The sequence below is a fragment of the Triturus cristatus genome, chromosome 3_2 (assembly GCF_964204655.1).
Source record: "Triturus cristatus chromosome 3_2, aTriCri1.1, whole genome shotgun sequence".
Taxonomy (NCBI): domain Eukaryota; kingdom Metazoa; phylum Chordata; class Amphibia; order Caudata; family Salamandridae; genus Triturus; species Triturus cristatus.
The window spans coordinates 280432198-280454726 of record NC_140584.1 but is presented as its reverse complement, the minus strand read 5'-3'; the positions used below and the strand labels follow the sequence as shown (position 1 = coordinate 280454726).

At 48.3% G+C, this 22529-nt stretch overlaps 1 protein-coding gene across 5 annotated transcripts in view; it reads right to left on the bottom strand.

Moving 5' to 3' along the window:
* The window catches only part of LOC146857102 (lethal(3)malignant brain tumor-like protein 4), a 566079-nt gene that overhangs the window by 160579 nt on the left and 382971 nt on the right, over positions 1-22529 (bottom strand). The window lies entirely within an intron of this gene.

The window sequence follows — 22529 nt, the reverse complement described above, 5'->3', positions numbered from 1 at the left end:
CAGGTTCTCAAATCTACAGTGAAAAAAAGCATAACGGACGATTTGGGTGTCACCAACTAAGGACCCCAACGCTAACCTCTGACACTATAAGGCTCAAATAGGTTATGTTTAGATAAGCTCTCCACTTTGCAACAACAAAACTCAGTCTCTGGGAAAAACATGCAAGTTATGATACAGAGAACAAAAACAAATTTTGTAATTTCACCTCCCTAAGAACTAAGACAAAACAAAAAAGAAGGCCCCAGGCCTTACTCATGTCCCGCTTAATATCTGGTTACAGTCGTGCCTTCACATCAGCACAGTCTGCTTTGTTTTTCAAAATAAGTGTGACTCCAAACTTAAACAAATATAAAGCTGAAGAAATGAGTTACTTACCTGTATCTCTAGTTCTACCTCAATGGCATCTTTCATAGATTCAACTGCTTAAATCAGGGTTCTCCAAAGTCGGTCCTGGAAGGCCGGATCCATGCCAAATTTTTAGCATATCCCCATTTAGATAAATGTAGTTATCTTAAAAATCTGGCATGGACCCGGCCCTCCAGGACTTGATCCCTGGCTTAAATCATTCCTAGTCTTCAGGCTGGAAATGTTCAGTACGTTTTAGAATAGCAATGACCAGCATTAAAAATGGATGCAAGTCCAATAATAGTGCTAGTTTACTAGCACAACACTTCCAGCTCATCTGAAAACACCTAAACTTCAGCCAATCAGCTGGAAAGACCCCATTTGAAACAACCCAAACTTCAGCCAATGACTTGGAAGGGCCGAGCTCGGTACTCCATTTGGAGGCCGCCAGAATTCAAATTTTAAAACACGGGTGTGAAGCTTAGTAAGTGTATATACTGAGCCTCATTGTGATTCTATGAAAGTAACCAACACTGAAGAACTGGGGTTACAGGTAAGTTACTATTTTTTCTTCAGCATTAGATCTTTTATAAATTACCATGCTTGAATATGAATAGAGAGCAGTATATTTAATTTCACAATAAGCAGGCTCCCATTTAATGAAACAGGTTGCACAGAACTGACTCAACCACTGTCAGCTGCATTCAATCCCAGGCACTAGCATTAGGTGAACATGTGCCTGCTTTTGATGTCCGAACAAGCACTCATGCATTGAGGGCCTCTGTCACCGACATACTTCTGTTAGGATGCACCTAGACCATATTCCAAAGTTAGTGCACTTTGCTTTCTTTTGGACAAAAAACATAATGCAGGCTGAGAGCTAATGGGCAAATACCTTCCTTGGACAGATCAAGGCACGCACCTGGCTAGCCAAAGGAAACAAATAGAGGATTGTATGAGTGCATATCTTTTGGTTCTGTTCATGTAACAGCAGACACCCAAGTATGTCCAACAAATGTAGTGTGTACTTTAAGCTGGCATCAAAGGCTTTGGGAAGAAAGAAGAAAGATTAATTGGTTTGTTCAAATGGAAGTCCAAGGGAAGTTTGGGAAATAACTGTTGGTGCGCAAGGTGACCTTGCCTTTCAGGAAGTGCACATGCAGTTTATCGCAAAGGCCTCAACCCCCAATCACGTTGCTGATGTCAGAATCAAGAAAAGTGCTGTGTTCCCTGTGAGGTATTTCACAGCTACTTAGTGGATGGGCTCAAACTGTTTCATGCCACTAGCATGTGATACACGATAGACACTCCAAGGATACAATTCCCCTCTGTACACTTTACTAGGAAGATTACCAACTTAAGAATATGAGCTTTGCTCTGGGAAAACAATTTATACATTTATGGAGACTCTAGGTCTGTGTATAGAGCTCCGCATCAAACATAAGATGCATGTAAGGCTCTTGGATTTTGAGTGCCTGTGTACTTACTCTGCAAACAGATATCACTGCAATAAGGAAAGCAGTTTTTAAGTGACCATCTTTAAGAATGCCTGAGGAAGTGGTTCAAAGGGTTTCCTCATTAGTTGTGTTAAAATGTTTAAGTTCCATGTTGGAGCTGGCACCCTTCATGGAGGTGCTATTCTTTTTGCTCCCTCGAGGAATCTTTTGATTACTGGTGTTGTGAAGAAACTCCTTTCTATATGAGCTCTTGCGTAGGCCACTATTGCTACCAAATGCATTTTCAATGAAGCATAATTCAATTTGCTGTTTATCAAGTATGTAAGATATTGCAGGACAGTTGTGTCCTTTGGATTGTCTTGTAATAAGCTCAATTTTTTGTCACCACCTTGATTATCTTTCCCACTTGGCTGCATAGCATTTTCTTGTTGTTGGTCTTCTTGCTTCCCTGAGAACTGCCGTTGTATTCTCTGGTAGACCTAGGTGTCCAAATTCTATGCCCTCAGGAGAAAAGCTGTTAGACCCTGTGTTGTTTGCTCTGGAAGGAATACCCCCCCCCCCCCGCCCCTCCGCATGGAGAGTCGATCTTTCCAACCTGGTAGCCTCTGTATGTTGGTTTGTGCTGTTTCTATTAGGTCTTAGAACCAAGCTTGCCTGCCCAGTGTGGGGCGATGTGTATCAGTGTCATTGGTGATTGCTTGCATTTGCTGATTAACTTATGCAACAGTGGAATCTGGGGGGAAAGCGTTTGCAAATTTCCCTGACTAATTTATCGACAGAGTTCCCCAGGGACTGTGTGTGTGGGTGCCTGGAATCAAAGAGTTGACATTCTGTGTTCTCTTGCATTGCAAACAGATCTATTTCTCACGTTCCCCATTGTGAGAATATCTGTTTGATATGTTGAACTGCTTTCTGTTCTCTCCAAATCCATCTGACTTTGAGTCTCCCCATATGAGCTCCCCAACCCATATGTCTGTGGTAATAGTCACTGTGGGAGTTGGTACTGAGAATGGTCTTTCCATTGGTGTACGAGTTACTTACCTTCGGTAACGATGTATCTGGTAGAGACGATTCTAGCCGCAGATTCCTTCACGTAGATTCCTTCACGTAGAATTATCCACAGGCGTGAGACTGGATCCGGAAACTTTTCGCCACAGCATCCCTGCACGCCGGGGGCAGGGTGACATCACGCGACTCTGCCCAGGCGTCGTCCGCGTATGTGACGTCAGCGAGGTCACATTAGACACGCCCCAGTGCGCCCACGTCAGTTTTTTCCTTTTCCACGTGCAACGTGGATCCGATTCTTGCTATGGACCTGTTTAGGGCCCCTTTTTCTTCCATTTCCTTTTGGAACGGAACAGTTGCACGTCTTAAAGGCATCTTATATCGGCGACGGACCCTCACCTCATTTGTATGTGGTGTTTGGGGGAGGATCACGGCACCACAGATTGTACGGCGTGCCAACAGTTTAAGCCGAAGTCGCTGCGGGAGCGCCGGATGAAACTTCGCCGGAAGTCGCCCCGCCCCCGGCGCGCAGGGATGCTGTGGTAAAAAGTTTCCGGATCCAATCTCACGCCTGGGGATAGTTCTACGTGAAGGAATCTACGTGAAGGAATCTGCTGCTAGTAGTCTCTATCAGATATATTCGTTCTGTTTCATTACCCTATCTCTTCCTGTACTTTCTGCGTGACAACCACTACATCTTGCTAACTCCCTGTGGCTTGTGACCATTGAGTTTGAGCTCATACTTGGATTGGTCTCATATGTAGCCTTGCATATGGTATAAGAGATATGTATTTTCCCCACAGTGGTAACTGTCAGAGACTGACCCTGTTGGTAGTGGTGAGTTTCTTGCAATAAAGGCATTATCCTTTTCTCACAAGGGTACGCTTTTGCTTGTAAAGAGTTGATTCTTAATGCCAGGAACTGCTCTTCTTGTTGCTGTCAGAGGGATCATTTCTCTAGGTTTAGTGAAAAATCCCTAATTGTGTAGTGTTAATATCACTGTGTTTATGTGCTCTTTGCACTTGTGTTGGGAGTTTGCTTTCACCAGCCATTCGTCTAAATAAGGATATACATTTATTTCTTGCCTTCTTCGATGTGCCGTCACTACAGCCAGGCACTTTGTAAACACTCTGACTTTATTCTGAACGTAAGCACTTTGAATTGATAGTGTTCTCTGTTTACCAGAAATTGCTAGTATTTCTTGTGCCTGTGGTTCATTGGGATGTGGAGATATGCATCTTTAGATTTGTTGCCATAAATTCTCCTTGTTATATCTGTGATATGACATCCTGCAGCGCTGTTATTTGGAACTTTTGTGTTTTATCAATTTGTTTAAAATATGTTGCGAAGTTTCCCTGGGTGAGCTTATTTTTGAGGACTCTCTTATTACTTTCTTTTGAAGCAATTCTTGTACTTCTTGATGTGATCTGGTACTTTCCTCCTTTGTATGGACCACTTTCTTTGGCCCCTTCACTGGTGGTTTCTTGATTAGTTCTATGCAATAGCCAAATCATATGACGTTGAGCATCCATTAGTAAGATGTTATCTTCTCCCACTTTTGGAAGAAGTCCTTTATTCTCCCTTCCACAGGTGTTGTTTGTGTGAGGGGACCATGGTATGTTGCGTCACATACTGGATGGAGCCGCTGCTCCCATTTGTGGCTGTGGTCTTCCCCTTCCTCGTCCCCTAAAGGGCTGTCATGGAGTTGATTGGTACTGCCATTGCTTCAGTGTTTGTGATTGGCTTGTACCCTGAAACATCCGATGTGAAGTTGCGCTCTGGAAACTCCCTCTCCCTACAGGTCTCCTAGTAGGTGTGGATCCTCTTAGGTTTCCCCTGAATTGCAATGCTCCCATTGACTTTGCTGTTTCATTGTTCTTCTTTAGCCGTTGTAGTGTTTCATCCACTGTACTGCCAAAGAGTTGTTCTCCATTGAATGGTGTATTAATGATAAAAGGTTGCACTTCATTTTTGAATACAGACACCCTCAGCCAAGCATGTCTTTTTTGGGTGGTCCCCGCCATCTGCCTACTTGCTGTATTGGCAGGATCTACTGCTGACTTCTGGCAAGTGTTGGCAATATTCTTACCTTCCTATGTAAGGGATGTTGCTCTCCTCTGGTAATGTTCAGGCAGATGTTTTATGAGTTCGGCCATTTCTTCCCACTGCTGATATGCATACCTGTTGAGCAGGGCTTTGAAGTTGGCAATGAGCCATTGAGTAGCAGTAGTTCTTTAGAATTTTATTCCTACCAAGTCCATCTTTTTTTAGGTCTCGCCTAGCGTTGCTGCGCACATGCGCAGCACGCTCTGCGAGATTTATGGCTGATGAGGAGTTGACAAAAGGGCTTTAAGTCCCGCCCCTTATTTCCATTGGCTGGCGCCACCGTTTATGCTAAACGGTGGCCTGCCATTGGAAGGAATATGCTACTTACCAGTATGCATCTGTTCTTGGCATGTACAGCTGCAGATCCACACACTAGGATAGTAGATCGCCATCTGGAGTTGGGCTCAAATGCTTGCACGTTGTTGTCTTGGAAGAAGTCTTTGTGGTCATGAGATAGGTGACTCCTCCCTTGGACGATAGTGCGCATGGGCATCAACTCCATCGTTAGATTGTTTTTCGCCATGATGGGAAATGATGGAATTTCTAGAAGAGAGGGAGATGTCCATGTGTGATATCTAAGTAAGACAATGCTGGAACAGATACAGGTCCCTGGGAGGTGGGTGGGCGTGTGTGGATCTGCAGCTCTACATGCCAAGAAGAGATGCATACTGGTAAGTAGCATATTCCGTTCGAGGCATATGAGCTGCAGATCACACACTAGGATAGACTATATAGCAGTATCTCCCCTAGCGGTGGTCACCTGTATTGGTTGCAGCAGTTTGAAATAAAGTTTTAAGGACAGCTTGGCCCACAGAAGCTTGTTGCTTTGCTTGCACGTCAACACAATAGTGTTTAGTGAAGGTGTGTGTTGTAGACCATGTGGCTGCCTTACAAATGTCTTCTAAGGGAATGTATCCTAAGAATGCCATAAAAGCCCCTATTTTGCATGTGGAATGCACTCTAGGAGGAACTGTTAGTGTGCGTTTAGCTTTGTGGTAGCATATTTGGATACATTTAACTATCCACCTAGCTATCCCAGATTTGGAAATGGGGTTGCCCTTATGTGGTGGAAAAAAAGCTACAAACAATTGTTTTGTGGAATGATTTGGTTCTGTCAATGTAGTAAAGAAGGGCTCTTTTAACATCTAAGGTATGAAGAGCTCTTTCAGCTACCGAGTCTGGGTTTGGGAAGAACACTGGTAACTCTACTGATTGGTTAAGATGAACAGGAGATATGACCTTTGGAAGGAATTTCGGATTTGTCCTAAGAACGACTTTGTTAGGGTGTAATTGTAAGAATGGTTCTTGTATGGTTAAAGCCTGGATTTCACTTACCCTTCTGAGGGATGCGATAGCGATAAGGAAAGCTACTTTACATGTGAGGAAGGAATATGCTACTTACCAGTATGCATCTGTTCTTGGCATGTAGAGCTGCAGAGTTGTACACTTAGCATAGATCGCCATCTGGTGTTGGGCCCGGATGTTTGCAGTTTGTTTTTGTTCTTTGGACAGTCTTTGGAAGTCACGAGTTCGGTGACTCCTCCTTCGGTCCGTACTGCGCATGGGCTTAGGCTCCATCCTCAGATTGTTTTTCGCCAACAGGGAAATGATGGAGCGTAGTAATAACAGTGAGAAACCCATGTGTGTTGTATCTAAATAAGATGGACTGGAACGGATACAGGTAGCCGGGGAGGCGGGTGGGCGTGTACAACTCTGCAGCTCTACATGCCAAGAACAGATGCATACTGGTAAGTAGCATATTCCGTTCGAGGCATATGAGCTGCAGATTGTACACTTAGCATAGATTATATAGCAGTACCCAACCTTAGCGGCGACCACCGGTATCCGTTGCAGTGGTTTGAAAAAGTGTCTTTAGTACAGATTGGCCCACCCTAGCTTGCTGCTTGGAATGCACATCTACACAGTAATGTTTTGTGAAGGTGTGCGGTGTTGATCCTGTGGCTGCTTTGCAGATGTCATCTAAGGGTATGTTCCCTAGAAAAGCCATAGAAGCCCCTAACTTTCTAGTAGAGTGGGCTTTAGGTGGAACAGATAATGTTCTTTTTGCCTTTTGATAGCAAATTTGTATGCACTTTACAATCCACTTAGCTATCCCTGATTTAGAGATGGGGTTGCCTTTATGTGGTGGAGAGAAGGAGACAAACAATTGTTTAGTCTTCCTGAAAGGTTGCGTTCTTTGTATGTAATACAGCAAAGCCCTCTTAACATCAAGTGTGTGTAAAGCCCTTTCTGCAACCGATTGAGGTTGCGAGAAGAAGACAGGTAATTCCACCGATTGATTGAGATGGAAGGGGGAAATGACCTTGGGCAGAAACTTCGGATTTGTACGAAGTATGACCTTGCTGTGATGTATTTGTAGGAAGGGTTCCTGTATAGTGAACGCTTGTATTTCACCAACCCTTCTAAGGGAAGTGATAGCTACGAGAAAAGCTGTTTTCCAGGTGAGAAACTGTAGCTCACATTTATGCATTGGTTCGAAGGGCGGACCCATTAGCCGTGTAAGAACTAAATTTAGATTCCATACAGGGGAAGGTGGTGCCCTGGGAGGAATTACTCGTTTAAGACCTTCCATAAAGGCTTTAATATCGGGCACTCTAAAGAGTGATAAATGCTGTCTGTTTTGTAGATAAGCAGCGATCGCTGCTAGGTGTAGGCGTATGGATGAATATGCCAGGTTACACCTGTGAAGATGGAGCAGATAGCATATGATGTGCTGTATTGATGCATCTAAAGGGTTGATTGTATTGTTACGGCAGTAAATTACAAATCTTTTCCACTTTGCGGCATAGCATGCTCTAGTGGTAGGACGTCTGGCTTCCATGATGATGTTCATGCAATCAGGGGGAAGGTTAAGGTATCCAAATTCTAAGATTTCAGGAGCCAGATCGCAAGGTTGAGCTGAGCTGGGTCCGGGTGCCTGATTTCTCCATGGTTCTGGGTTAGGAGGCATGGGGACAGGTGCAGTTTTTGATGTGGTACCACTGATAGTTGTAGTAGTGTGGTGTACCACGGCTGTCTGGCCCACGTCCGAGCTACTAGAATGAGTGTGAGGGAGTGCTGTTGTAGCTTCCTTACCACTAATGGAATTAGTGGGAGAGGTGGAAAGGCGTATGCAAATCTGCCTGACCAGTTCATCCATATCGCATTGCCCTTGGACAATGGGTGTGGGTATCTGGCGGCGAAGCTTGGGCATTTTTTGTTTTTGTGGGTGGCGAAGAGGTCTATGTGAGGATGCCCCCACTGTTGGAAGAATGGGTGAAGAACTTGTGGATGCAGTTCCCATTCGTGTAGTTGTTGCGTTTGTCTGCTGAGCAGATCTGCCATGGTGTTTTGTACGCCTGGAACGTGCTGTGCCAGGAGAAAGATGTTTTGGGGAATTGCCCATCTCCATATGCTCTGGGCTAAGCGGGAGAGCTGGGGAGAGTGTGTCCCCCCCTGTTTTTGGATATAATACATTGCAGTCATGTTGTCTGTGCGAATGAGGACTGCTTTGCCCGAAATCTGTTTTTGGAAAGATTTTAGGGCTAGAAAGATCGCCAAGAGCTCCAGATGGTTGATGTGGAGTGATTTTATGCTGTGGCGTCCATAGACCTTGCATTGTGAGGTGTAGGAGGTGCGCTCCCCAGCCGGAGAGCGATGCGTCCGCTGTTAGAATCACCTGAGGAACCGGGTCCAGGAACGGCCGCCCTTTGGAAAGGTTTGTGGTGTTCCACCACTGCAGAGAGTGATGGGTGCGGCCGTCCACCAACACCAGATCCGTTAGCTGACCCTGGGCCTGGTTCCACTGTCGTGCTAGGCACTCTTGAAGTGGACGCATGTGGAGTCTTGCATGGGGCACTATGAAAATGCAAGACGCCATCATTCCTATGAGCTTCATAAACACTCTTGCTGGAAGAGAGTGTTGAGGAAGGAATGTTTTGCGCAAGGCTTGTATGCTTGCGATCCTGGCTGAGTTAGGATAGGCAATACCTTTGGAGGTGTCTATGGTGGCCCCGAGATATTGCTTTGTGTGAGATGGTACAAGGTGGGACTTTTGGTAGTTCACCGTGAAGCCTAGTTGGTGGAGCAGCTGGATGGTGCTGTTTGTGTGTTATAGGACGCGGCTTTTATCAGCCAGTCGTCTAAGTAAGGGAAGACGTGAACATGTTGACGCCTGAGGCTACTACCGCTAGGCATTTGGTAAACACCCGTGGTGCGGTGGTAACCCCGAAGGGGAGAACCGTGAATTGGTAATGCTGACCGTCCACCACGAACCTGAGGTACTTCCTGTGAGAAGGGTGTATTGGAATGTGAAAGTATGCGTCTTTCAGATCCAAGGTAGTGAGAAAGTCTCCCTGACAGAGGAGCGGGAGGACTTGTTGTAGGGTGACCATGTGGAAATGGTCTGAATGTATGTATGCATTTAGAGGCCGGAGGTCCAGAATTGGCCTCAGGGTCCCGTCTTTTTTCGGTATTAGGAAATACAGAGAGTAGACCCCTAGATTTTGCTGATTGACGGGGACCTGCTCTATAGCGTGTTTTTGGAGGAGGGAGAGCACCTCCTGTTTGAGCAGTGTGGAATGTTCCTGAGACATTGGACGGTGCCTTGGTGGGATATTGGGTGGGGTAGATGTTAGCTCGAGACAGTACCCTGACCGAATAATTTGGGTCACCCATTTGTCCGATGTTATGGACTCCCATGCGTGGATAAAGTTTTGTAGTCTGCCCCCGACCGGAGTGGGATGGTCTGGGGGGAGCGGAGGGAAGTCATTGTGCGGGCGGGGTGGCAGAACGGGTGGTGTTAGTTTTGCCCCTGCCCTTATTGTTATTGCCTCTGTAACCACCCCTTTGGTTGCCCTTTGAAAAGGTATTTTGAGGAGGGGACTTGTAGGAGGTAGAGGCGCTATCGGTGGAGAAGCCTCTGCCTGTGCCACGAAAGGATGAGCGTCGAAAGGAACGCTTAGGGGCCTGTGTTTGGAGTGCCCCCATAGACTTTGCTGTGTCTGTGTCCTTTTTCATTTTTTCCAACGCTTCGTCCACCTTTGGCCCAAAGAGAGTTTGTTGGTCAAAAGGGTGATTGAGTATGGACGCCTGGACTTCAGGCTTGAACCCTGAGATCCTGAGCCAGGCATGACGACGAAGCAGGACACTGCTATTTATGGCCCTAGAAGCAGTGTCGGCTGCATCGAGGGCACACTTAATGGAGGTGTTTGTAATTAGTTTACCCTCCTGTATCAGGTCATGAGCCTTGCGCTTGTGTTTTTCGGGGAGGTGCTGCATAAGAGCCTCAAGTTCGTCGTAGTGTGCTCTGTCATAGCGCGCAAGTAGTGCTTGTGTATTTGCAATGCGCCACATGTTTGCAGCTTGGGAGGCGGTGCGTTTGCCAGACGCGTCTAAAAGTTTCGATTCCTTGTTTGGCGGTGGGGCTTCTCCTGAGGACTGGGAGTTAGCCCGCTTTCTAGCTGTGGAGACAACTAGGGAATCTAAGGGAGCAGGGCCCTTAATGTATGCAGGGTCTGTGGGTGCCGCCTTGTACTTTTTTTCTATTCTAGGGTTCAGTACCCTGGCCCTGACAGGGTCTCTGAACACCTCTGCAGCATGCTTGGTGACACCTTTAAGCATGGGCAAAATAGACGTGGATTTGTCCTGAATGTCAAATGTGTCCAGTAGGAAGTCGTCTTCCACTGGTTCGCTGTGCATGTCCACCCCATGGTAGTGTGCTGCTCTCTGCACTAAGTGATGAAACCCTAAGGAGTCCTCTGGAGGAGACGGCCTGGATGGGTATAGGTCGTCCTGAGGCATATCAGGTATGTCAGGGTTGTGGTAGTCTTCCCATGGGTCTGGGGTCCCCGGTGGAGTGGGGTCCATTGGGGTGTCCGCCGCTCATAATCCGGGTCCCCGTCATCCGGATCTGGGGACGGGGTCGGGGAGTGATGAGGTAAAGGTGGCGGAGACCTGGGAGGGGGAGGGGGTGGAGGAGGCAGAGGAGGAGGTAATGGGGAGGGCACTCTGAGGGGAGAAGTAGCAGAGTCCTTCCGTTTGGGTGGTGGAGGAGGAGCCGGAGTGTCAAGGCGTCTTTTCTTGATAATTAAAGTCAATAGCCCAGTCTTTGGATCTTTAGATAGAGTCTTTTGCAAAGGGTCTGGTGTAAACAGAGCCAGTGGCGCCGAATCGTCCGCTGGCGCCGATGATTTCGGAGCAGAGGGTTTCGATGGTTTCTGTGCGCCATGCTTTTTTGGGGCCTCCGGTTTTTTCGGCGTCGAAGGAGTTTTCGGCGCCGGAGCGTCGGTGCCGACCGATTTGTGTTTGTGTTTGGTCGGCACCGAGAGTCCAGGCTTTGGCACCGGTGGCTTCGGAGTAGAGCTGGGTATTACTTTCTTCGGTGCCGGATGGTGTTTTTCGGCACCAGGCGTCGGCTGGCTCGAGCCCGAGCTGCCGTGAGACTTTTGAGGCTTCGACACCGGGCCCGAAGGTGGGGTGATAGAAGCTGTGTGCTTGGTTTTACCCAGGCCGGCAGGCGAGGGTGTAACCTGAGTCTCTTTGGTTTTGGGCGCGGGGGTGGGAGGGGGTACAGTACTCACGACCCGCTGCGACGGTGTGATGTCCTCCACGTCGGAGTCGTCGGCCTCGGAAGCGCTGACGACATCGTCCTCCTGCTCGGTGTGTAGTTGCCCCGAAGCTTCGGCGTCGTCTCCGAAGATGTCCGGTGGAGCTGCGGTCGATGAGTGCGCCATGGTGCGTCGAGCTCTTCGATCCCGGATGGTCTTTTTTGATCGAAAAGACTTACAGGCGGGGCAGTCTCTGGCCTCGTGTTCTGGAGAGAGGCAAAGGTTACACACCTGATGGAGGTCGGTGTGGGGGAAAATTTAGACCCACATTTTGGGCACTTTTTGAACGGAGTCCTTTCCATCGGCCGGGACCGGAGTCGAGGAGGGCCCGAAGGCCGGTGCCGATGTACGGAATGGAGAAAAGTGCCGCTTCGAGAGATGAAGATATGATGAAGAAACTCGAAGAACGAGGATTTTCCGTCGAGGCTGGAACCGTAGAAGTTCGAAGCCGGAGCACGAAGTATCACATCCGAGCCCGATGGCGGAAAAAAACAATCTGAGGATGGAGCCGAAGCCCATGCGTAGTACGGACCGAAGGAGGAGTCACCGAACTCGTGACTTCCAAAGACTGTCCAAAGAACAAAAACAAACTGCAAACATCCGGGCCCAACACCAGATGGCGATCTATGCTAAGTGTACAATCTGCAGCTCATATGCCTCGAACCTGTAGTTCGCATTTATGCAGAGGTTCAAATGGGAGTCCCATGAGCCTAGTAAGAACAATGTTTAGATTCCACACTGGAGAGGGTGGTAATCTGGGAGGAATAATTGTTTTAAGTCCTTCCATGAAGGCTTTGATCGCAGGGACTCTAAAGAGTGACAGGTGTTGTCGATTTTGTTAGTAAGCTGCTAATGCTGCTAGGTGGGGACGTATGGATGAGTATGCTAAATTACATCTTTGCAAGTGTAGTAAGTAGCAAATGATGTTCTGGATGGATGCATCCAGTGGGTGTATATTATTGTTAGTGTAGTAAAGGGCAAATCTTTTCCGTTTTGCAGCATAACAAGCTCTAGTGGTAGGTCTTCTGGCTTCTTTTATAATGTTCATGCAGTCTGGTGGCAGGTTAAGGTAACCAAACTCTAGGACTTCAGGATCCAAATCACCAGATTCAGTTGACCTGGATCTGGATGTCTGATCTCTCCATGGTTCTGGGTTATTAAGGACGGGGAGAGATGTAGTTTTTGGTGTGGAACTAGAGAGAGTTCCAGTAGTGTTGTGAACCACGGCTGGCGTGCCCATGTGGGAGCTACTAGGATCTGTTTGAGAGACTGCTGCCTGAGCTTGCGTACTACTAGTGGAATGAGTGGGAGAGGCGGAAAAGCGTACGCAAATCTGCCTGACCAGTTCATCCATATCGCATTGCCCTTTGACACCGGGTGGGGAAACCTGGCGGCGAAGGTTGGGCAGTTTGCGTTTTCGTGTGTGGCGAACAGATCTATGTCTGGTTGGCCCCATTGTTTGAAAAAAGGCAGTAGAACTTGGGGATGTAGTTCCCATTCGTGGATCTGTTGTGTTTGTCGACTTAACAGATCTGCAATTTGATTGTGAACCCCTGGAAGGTGTTCTGCAAGTAAGTATATGTTCTGAGGAATGGCCCATCTCCAAATGTTCTGTGCGAGCTGGGACAGCTGCATAGAATGTGTGCCTCCTTGTTTTTGTATGTAATACATGGCTGTCATGTTGTCCGTTCGGATGAGGACAGCTTTGTTCTGTACATGTAGTTTGAATGATTTTAGTGCTAGGAATATTGCTAGCAGTTCCAGGTAATTGATATGGAGCACTTTCTGTTGAGTGGTCCATTTGCCCTGAGTGGTGTGTACGAGGAGATGAGCTCCCCATCCTGTGAGTGATGTGTCTGTTGTCAGCACGATCTGTGGAAGAGGCTCTAGGAACGGCCGCCCTTTGGACAAGTTTGTTATGTTCCACGATTGTAGAGAGCGATGTGTGCGGCTGTCCACCAACACCAGATCTGTGAGTTGTCCGGGAGCCTGGTTCCAATGACGTGCTAGACATTCTTGCAAGGGACGCATTTGAAGTCGTGCATAAGGCACAATGAAGATGCAAGATGCCATCATGCCTATGAGTTGCATGAACACTCTTGTTGGAAGAGAGTGTTGGATTCGAAATTTTTTTTATAAGAGCTTGTATATTGGCTATCCTGGCTGGACTGGGATATGCTAGGGCTGTGGAGGTGTTTATAGTGGCTCCTAGATACTGGTGTATATGAGAGGGTTGGAGATGAGACTTGGGATAGTTGATTGTGAACCCCAAGTTGTGTAACATTTGGATGCTTTGGTGAGTGTGTAGAACACATTTGTTGAATGACTTGGATTTTATTAGCCAGTCGTCTTGATAAGGGAAGACATGAATTTGTTGTCTTCTGAGATGTGCTGCTACTACTGCCAGACATTTTGTGAATACTCTGGGCGCGGTTGTTACCCCGAATGGAAGGACTGTGAACTGGTAGTGTTGTATGTCCACCACACACCTTAGATACTTCCTGTGAGCAGGATGTATGGGAATGTGGAAGTAGGCGTCCTTGAGATCTAGTGTGGCAAGGAAATCGCCATGTTGCAGCAGTGGGAGCACTTGTTGAAGAGTGATCATATGGAAATGATCTGAGTGTATATACAGATTTAGGGGTCTGAGTTCTAGTATTGGTCTCAGAGTCACGTCCTTTTTGGGGATTAGGAAGTAGAGTGAGTATACCCCTGTCCCTTGATGTTCTAAGGGGACTGGTTCTATTGCGCGCTATTGGAGCAGTGAGAGAACCTCTTGTTTGAGGAGCATAAGATGGTCTGCGGACATCGAACGCTGTTTGGGTGGTATATGTGGGGGGGGGGGGGGGGGGGGTAGTTGTAAGTTCCAGGCAGTAACCATACTGGATAATTTGTCTTACCCACTTGTCTATTGTGATGGAGTTCCAGACAGGTAGGAACTGTGTTAGTCTGCCCCGACTGGAGTGGGATGGTCTGGGGGGAGCGGAGGAAAGTCACTGTTTTGTGGCAGGGGAGGTGCGAGTGTTGTTATTACCTCGACCGCGTCCCTTGTTGTGGTTTCCTCTGTATCCGCCTCTAAAATATCCTCTACTGGGGGATGTTTGTGTAGTGGCTTTGAATGTAGATGAGGTGTCTGCGCCCATATTTTTGGAGGCTCCTCTGTAGAAGGAGCGCCGAAAGGAGCCACGTGCTTGTGGAGACTGTAATGCTCCCATGGACTTAGCAGTCTCGGTGTCCTTTTTAATTTTTTCAAGGGCAGTGTCTACGGCTGGCCCAAATAGCTGTTCTTGGTTGAATGGCTGACTAAGTATGGTAGTTTGTACCTCTGGCTTAAAGCCTGAAATGCGTAGCAAGGCATGTCGTCTAAGGAGCACACTGGTGTAAATTGCTCTAGAGGCGGTGTCTGCGGTGTCAAGTGCACATTTAATTGACGCATTTGAAATAAGCTTGCCCTCTTGGATAAGGTCATTTGCCTGGGTTTTATACTGTTCAGGCAGATGTTGTAAGAGATTCACTAACTGGTCGTAGTGTGCCCTGTCGTATCGTGCTAGTAGTGCTTGGGTGTTGGCAATACGCCAATGATTAGCGGCTTGTGCTGCTACTCTTTTGCCAGAGGATTCTAGCAGTTTGGATTCTTTGTCCGGGGTGTGAGAAAGTGCCATCTTTCTTACATGGTATGCCCCCACTTTTTGCTGAATTGCTGAATGTACTTTGACTGAGTGTGCCCTGGACTCCTGCCAATCAGGTGCCCAGGGCCTATGTTCACACAAAACCCAAATTGGCAAACCCTGGCCACATGTCAGCCCCTGGTAAATGGTAACCTAGGTACCCAGGGCCTTGTGACCAGGGAAGGCCTCTAAGGGCTGCAGCACTCATTGTGCCAGCCTTAGAGGCCCTGTACCCCTACACACACACACTGCCCTTGCAGGCTGGGTGTCTGGATGCAAGACAAAACAAAGAGTCGACATGGCACACATCCCTGTGTGCCATGCCCATCACCTACACTGCCATGGCATATATCAGCCACCCCTTTAGCTGGGTGCCCTATGTCAATGGTGTGGGCACAGGAGCAGGAGCCCTGTGCCCCTACAGTACCCAGGTCCATTCCTGGGCACTGTAAGTGCAGTGCTGCCATTTAAGAGTACATGGTGCTGAGAGCTCGTCAAACACGAACTCCACAGCACCATAATGGCACCACTGAAGCCTGAGAAGTTTGGTATCAAACTTCTCAGCACATTAAACCCACACTGATGTCAGTGTGGGATTTAATGTACCAAGCACCCCAGAGGGCATCTTAGAGATGCCCCCTAAAACCTAACCTACAATCCACGTCTGTTCTGAGGCTGCCTAGGCTGCCACACAGCAGACATGTTGCTGGACCCCTGGGTAGGAGAGCCCCTGCTCTCCTGGGGGGCCTGCAACAATGCACATCCTGGGCGAGTTGCTAAATCTCCTCCCCCAGGATGGGCAGGGGGAAGCTTCAAAGGCATGCCGCCTCTGCCAGCTTCCCCAGGCCACTGCAACCCCCCACTCTGGCGGGAAGCTTGGCCGGAAACCCCAAATAAGGACAGGGGCTGTGCCAGCCTGCCAACCCCACCCCTCAGGTGGGGGAGGTGAGGTGAAGCACATCTCCGGGCTCTCGCCATCTTGAAGATGGGAAGCCCTACCCTATCAGGACTAGGCTACTTCCCCCCTCCCAAATGGAGAGAGGCAGGATAGGGGGTGTAACCACCCCAGGACAGGGACCCATTGGTCCATGCCTTTCACCTACCTGTAACGCCCCTAAATCTAGTATTTAGGGGCACCCTGAACCTTCCTTCCCCAGATTCCAAAATCCGAAGAAGAGCTAGAAGAAAGAAGACCTGCCCTGCAGCTGCTAAGAAGAGGAAGACACAAACTGCTTTGGCCCCAGCACTACCGGCCTGTCAACCCTCGAACCTGCTCCTGCTCCAACCCGGCATCTCTTGTGGCCAGCAACCTCACAAACCCCGGAGGACCTGGCTACCTTTTGACTCTAAGCCCCTGGGACTCCCATGAGTAGAGGCTCCACTCAAAATCTACTTCTAATCCCTGGCAGCAGCCCGGAACAGCAAACCCAGCACACTCTGCACCAGCCAAGCCTGGCCTGTGATGGAGTGAACAAAGACCACGAGGACATCCCCACGGCGACTGTGACCCCGAGTCCAGCACCAAAGGACCTCCCTCGACACTCCTGAAGAACCCTGCAGCCTCAGAACAAGGTGCCCCCCCAACTGCGATCAACAGAGGGTAAGATTTCCCGACATCAAAAGGCACCCCTGCACCCGGCACCCCCCTGTGCCCAATCCCGGGGTACCTACCTATCCTCCAACTACCCAACTTACCTCTCAAAGTGGTGGTGGCACCTGAAGAATCCTCGTCCCCGAGCTTGCAGTCTTGAAATCAATTGAGCGCCCGAAGGGTCAAAAGCACCCTGCACCCAGCCACCTGAGTGGCCCTGGCAGTGCAACCTCTACACCTATCTACTTCCCCACTTGCCCTGAGTAAGTGACCAGGAGCCCAGCTCTCACAGCCGCGTGGCCTGCTAGTCAGCAGCCACCAACCACGGCCCCGGTCGCCCTTGTGCCGCTGGGGGTGAACTAACTGTACCTACCTGACCCTGGGAGACCCCTGAGTGAATGCCAAGAACCTTAACTCTTCCAGTCGAGTACTTACCTTTAAACCGATAACTCAATTTTCTCCATAGGGTAACATTGACTGGCTTTTTCTGAAATTTCTTCTAAGTGTGGACTTTTCAAAACTTAAAATATTCACCAAAAATAAGCCGAGTAACGAAAACACTCACCTGCTCTTAGGTGAGCTCCCAGTGCTGGATCTTGGTGCCCAGCACTGACTCTGAAAACTACTTACAACTGTACTTACCAGTAACCCAATTTTCTTCCATAGGAAATCATTGACTGTTATTCTGTGAAATTTCTACTAAGTGTCAATTTCTGCAATCTTTAAATATTCTTTAAAAATCGTATAATATCTGAAAACGTAATTACTTACCTGTTTTGGATAAAGGTCCCAGTAATGAGTCTAGGCACCCAGTACTGGATTACAAAAGTAACAAGAACATACTATACCTGCAACTTGAATTTTCTGCCATAGGGAATCATTGACTGTTTTCTATGAAATATTTTAAGTGTCAACTTCTAAAATAGCAAAATATTGTCTAAAAATCATCACAGTAATTAAGTCGACTTTTATCACTTGAATCCAAGTACTGACCCAGGACTGAATCTAGGATCCAGTCCTGGAATTCCAAAAGTAATCCTAAAAGTAATCTGTGGCAAATAACCTGAAACTTCAATTGAACTCAATGCATTATTGTGTTTAAAATAGTGTTGCCTATTGCAACCATTTGTAACTGTTTGCAAAAGTCAATTGCATATTGTAAAAGTATTTATATAAAGTATCTCATTCTGAGAAAGTATATTTTAATTCCAATTGTTGGTTCTAAAATAAAACAAGCATATATTTTTTATATATAAACCATTGGCCTAGCGTTCAGTTATTGAGTGTGTGAGACCATTTGCTGACTGAGTGTGTACAACGAACAAGTTACTTACCTTCGGTAACGATGTATCTGTAAGAAACATTAGTTAGTTAGATTCCTCACCTTAGAATATCCCCAGGCGTCAGACTGGATCCGGAAGATTTTTCGTCAGTGTGAGAAAGTGGCTCTGTATATACTGTTCCCTAATAGGTACAGGGTGTACAGAGTCCACAGTCCCCCAGAGGCTGATAGAGGTCAAAGTTAGGTATGACCTTACTCTCAAAAGTGGTAGCTTGGTCGAGCAGTAAGGCAGTACCAGAGGACAGTTAAAGCATTGATTGTACACACTCAGTCAGCAAATGGTTTCACACACTCAATAACTGAACTCTAGGCCAATGATTTGTATATATAAAATATATGCTTGTTTTATTTTTAGAACCACAAAGGGGGTAAAAATATACTTTCTCAGAATGAGAGGTTGAATATAAATCCTTTTGTTTTAAGCAATACATTTGTGTAAACAGTCACAGTTGGTAGCAATAAACAATTCTATTTCCTAAACATAACAATGCATTGAGCTCAATGGTAAATTCAGGTTATTTGTAATAAATTACTTTTCAGATTACTTTTGGAATTCCAGGTCTGGCTCCTAGAACCAGCCTGGGGTCAGTATTCAGAATCAAGTGATGAAAGTCGACTTAATAACTGTAATGATTTTTAAATAATATTTAGCTATTTCAAAAGTTAGCACTTAGAAAATATTTCACAGAAAACATTCAATGGATCTCTATGGCAAGAAATTCAAATTGCAGGTAGAGTACTTTATCTTTACTTTAGTAATCCAGGACTGGGTGCCTAGACCCAGGACTGGGGTCCTTATCAAAAGCAGGTAAGTAATTTCGTTTGCAGAAATGGTACGATTTTAAAAGAATATTTCAAATTTGCAAAAGTAGACACTTAGAAGAAATTTCACAGAAAAGCAGACAATGGTTTCCTGTGGGAGAAAAATGAGTTAGAGGTAAGTATAGTTGTGAACACTTTTCAGAGTCAGGGCTGGGCACCAAGATCCAGCACTGGGAGCTCACCTAGGAGCAGGTGAGTAAATTCGTTTTTGTCACTTGGCTGATTTTTGGTGAATTTTTGCAGTTTTGAAAAGTTCACACTTAGAAGATTTTTGAAGAAAAAGCCAGTCAATGTTACCCTATGAGGAAAATGAAGTTAGCGGTTTAAGGGTAAGTACTCGACTGGTAGTGTTGAAATTCCGGGCATGGACTCAGGGGTCCCCCAGTGTCAGGTAGGTACAGTTGGTTCACCCTCAGCGGTTTCAGGACGGCCGGGTGCAGAGAGAGTTGGGCCCAATGTTATCCTATGAGGGATAGGGGGGCCTTGGTTGGTGGCTGCTGTCTGGCAAGCCACGCGGCTGTGGGAGCTGGGCTCCTGGTCACTTACTCAGGGCAAGTGGGGAAGTAGGTTAGTGTAGAGAGGGCACTGCCAGGGCCACTCGGGCGGCTGGGTGCAGGGTGCTTTTGAGCCTTAGGGCGCTCAATGGAAATCAATGGGAATGTTCCGGTTTGGAAAGAGGCTGCAAGCTCGGGGACGAGGATGTTTCAGGTGCCACCACCACTTCGAGAGGTAAGTTGGGTAGTTGTAGGTTAGGTGGGTACCCCGGGATTGGGCACAGGGGGTCGCAGGGCGCCGGGTGCAGGGGTGCCTTTTGACGTCGGGAATCTTACCCTCTGGTTGATCGCGGCTGGGGTGGCACTTGGTTCTGAGGCTGCAGGCTTCTTCCGGGATGTCGAGGGGGGTCCTTGGGTGCCGGACTCTGGGTCACAGTCGCCGTGGGGTCGTCCTCTGGGTCTTTGTCCACTCCGGCACTGGCCAGGCTTGGCTGGTGCAGAGTGTGTTGGGTCCGCGGTCCCGGGCTGGTGCCAGGGATAGCAAATAGGTTTCTTGAGTAGAGCCTCTACTCGTGGGAGTCCCAGGGGCTTAGAGCTAAAAGGTAGCCAGGTCCTCCGGGGTTGGTGAGGTTGCTGGCCACGTGGGATGCCGCGCTGGTGCAGGTTCGAGAGTCGACAGGCCGGTAGGGCTGGGGCCAAAGCAGTTGGTGTCTTCTTCTCTTTTTAGCAGCTGCAGGGCAGGTCTTTGTTCTTCTTGCTCTTCTTGTCGTTTTCTATCTGGAATCTAAGGAAGGAAGGTTCAGGGGGCCCCTAAATACTAGATTTAGGGGCGTTACAGGTAGGTGAAGGCCAGGGACCAATGGGTCCTTGTCCTGGGGTGGGTACACCCCCTATCCTGCCTCTCTCCTGTGGGAGGGGGGCAGTAGCCTAATCCTGATAGGGTAGGGCCTCCCATCTTCAAGATGGCGAGAGCCCGGAGATGTGCTTCACCTCGCCTCCCCCACCTGAGGGGTGGGGTGGGCAGGCTGGCACATCCCCTGTCCTTGTATGGGGTTTCCGGCCAAGCTTCCCGCCAGAGTGGGGGGTTGCAGTGGCCTGGGGAAACTCCAACTGGCGGCATGCCTTTGAAGCTTCCCTTTGCTCATCCTGGGGGAGGAGATTTCTCACCTCACCCAGGATGTGCATTGTTGCAGGCCTGGGAGAGCAGGGGCTCTCCCACCCAGGGGTCCAGCAACGTGTCTGCTGTGTGGCAGCCTGGGCAGCCTCAGAGCAGACGTGGATTGTAAGTTAGCTGTAAGGGGGCATCTTCTAAGATGCCCTCTGGGGTGCTTAGTACATTAAATCCTACACTGGCATCAGTGTGGGTTCAATGTGCTGAGAAGTTTGATACCAAACTTCCCAGGCTTCAGTGTTGCCAATATGGTGCTGTGGAGCTCGTGTTTGACAAGCTCTCAGCACCATGTATTCTTAAATGACAGCACTGCACTTACAGTGCCCAGGAATGGACCCGGGTACTGTAGGGGCACAGGGCTCCTGCTCCTGTGCCCACACCATAGGCGTAATGCACCCAGCTAGAGGGGTGGCTGACATATGCCTTGGCAGTGTAGGTGATGGGCATGGTACACAGTGATGTGTGCCATGTCGACTCTTTGTTTTGTCCTGCACCCAGACACTCAGCCTGCAAGGGCAGTGTGTGTGTGTAAGGGTACAGGGCGTCTGAGGGTGGCACAATGAGTGCTGCAGCCCTTAGAGGCCTTCCCTGGTCACAAGGCCCTGGGTACCTAGGGTACCATTTACTAGGGGCTGACATGTGGCTAGGGTTTGCCAATTTGGAGTTTGTGTGGTTTAAGGAAGGAACATAGGCCCTGGGCACCTGATTGGCAGGAACCCAGGGTACACTCAATCGAAGTACATTCAGCAATTTAGCAAAAAGTGGGGGCATACCATGCAAGAAAGATGGCACTTTCTCACAGTCAGCAATACCCCTTGCGCGTCGCTAGGCGTAGTCTGCGGCTCCGCGTCCGTCGTCGGCGTCGTGCGCCGGAATGACGTCGTCGGAGTACTTAGACGCCGCCCTCGCGCGCTGACGTCAGTTCTTGTACATAGCTTTCCGTGCCAGGAACGCAGAGCCATGCAAAGACCGACACTGGTGCCAAAAATAAAATCTAGGGGCCTGAAAAGGATAACCTTAACCCTAGATGTCAGTTCGCAGAACGGGGAGGATGGGTGGGTCGGTGAGGAATCTAACTAACTAATGTTTCTTACAGATACATCGTTACCGAAGGTAAGTAACTTGTTCATCTGAAAGAAACACGTTAGTTAGATTCCTCACCTTAGAATAGATACCCAAGCAATACCATCCCCGGTGGTGGGTCTGCGAACCAAGATCACACCAGAAAGTCCTGGAGGACAGAACGGCCAAAGAAGCCATCCCTCCGGACTTGGCTGTCAAGGCAATAATGCCTGGCAAACTTGTGTAGCGAAGCCCACGTCGCCGCCTGACAGATGTCCTGCAAAGGGACACCCCGTCCCAAAGCAGTAGTAGCCGCTGTGGCCCGAGTAGAATGGGCGCGCAGCCAAACAGGAGGGTCCTTTTTTGCCAAGGAATAACAAATTTTGATGCACAAAACGACCCACCGAGAGATAGTCCCTTTGTGCACAGCTTTCCCCTTCTTAGCACCCACGTATCCAACGAAAAGTTAGTCGTCCACCCGGAACTGCTTTGTGCGGTCCAGATAAAAGGAGAGCGCACGTTTTGGGTCCAGACGGTGGAGCCTCTCTTCCTCTTTGGAAGGATGCGGAGGCGGAAAGAAGGTGGGCAAGGTGACAGACTGCCCAAGATGAAAGGGGGTCACCACTTTCGGAAGAAAGGAGGGACGAGGCCGAAGGACAACCTTGTCCGGATGAACAGAGAGAAAAGGAGGCTTTGAAGATAAAGCCTGGAGCTCACTCACCCGTCTAGCCGAGGTGATGGCTACCAGAAAAGAAGTCTTAAGCGTCAGCAGACGAAGAGGACAATTATGAAGAGGCTCAAAGGGAGCGCACATTAGAAATGTGAGAACAAGATTCAAGTCCCACTGAGGCAATACAA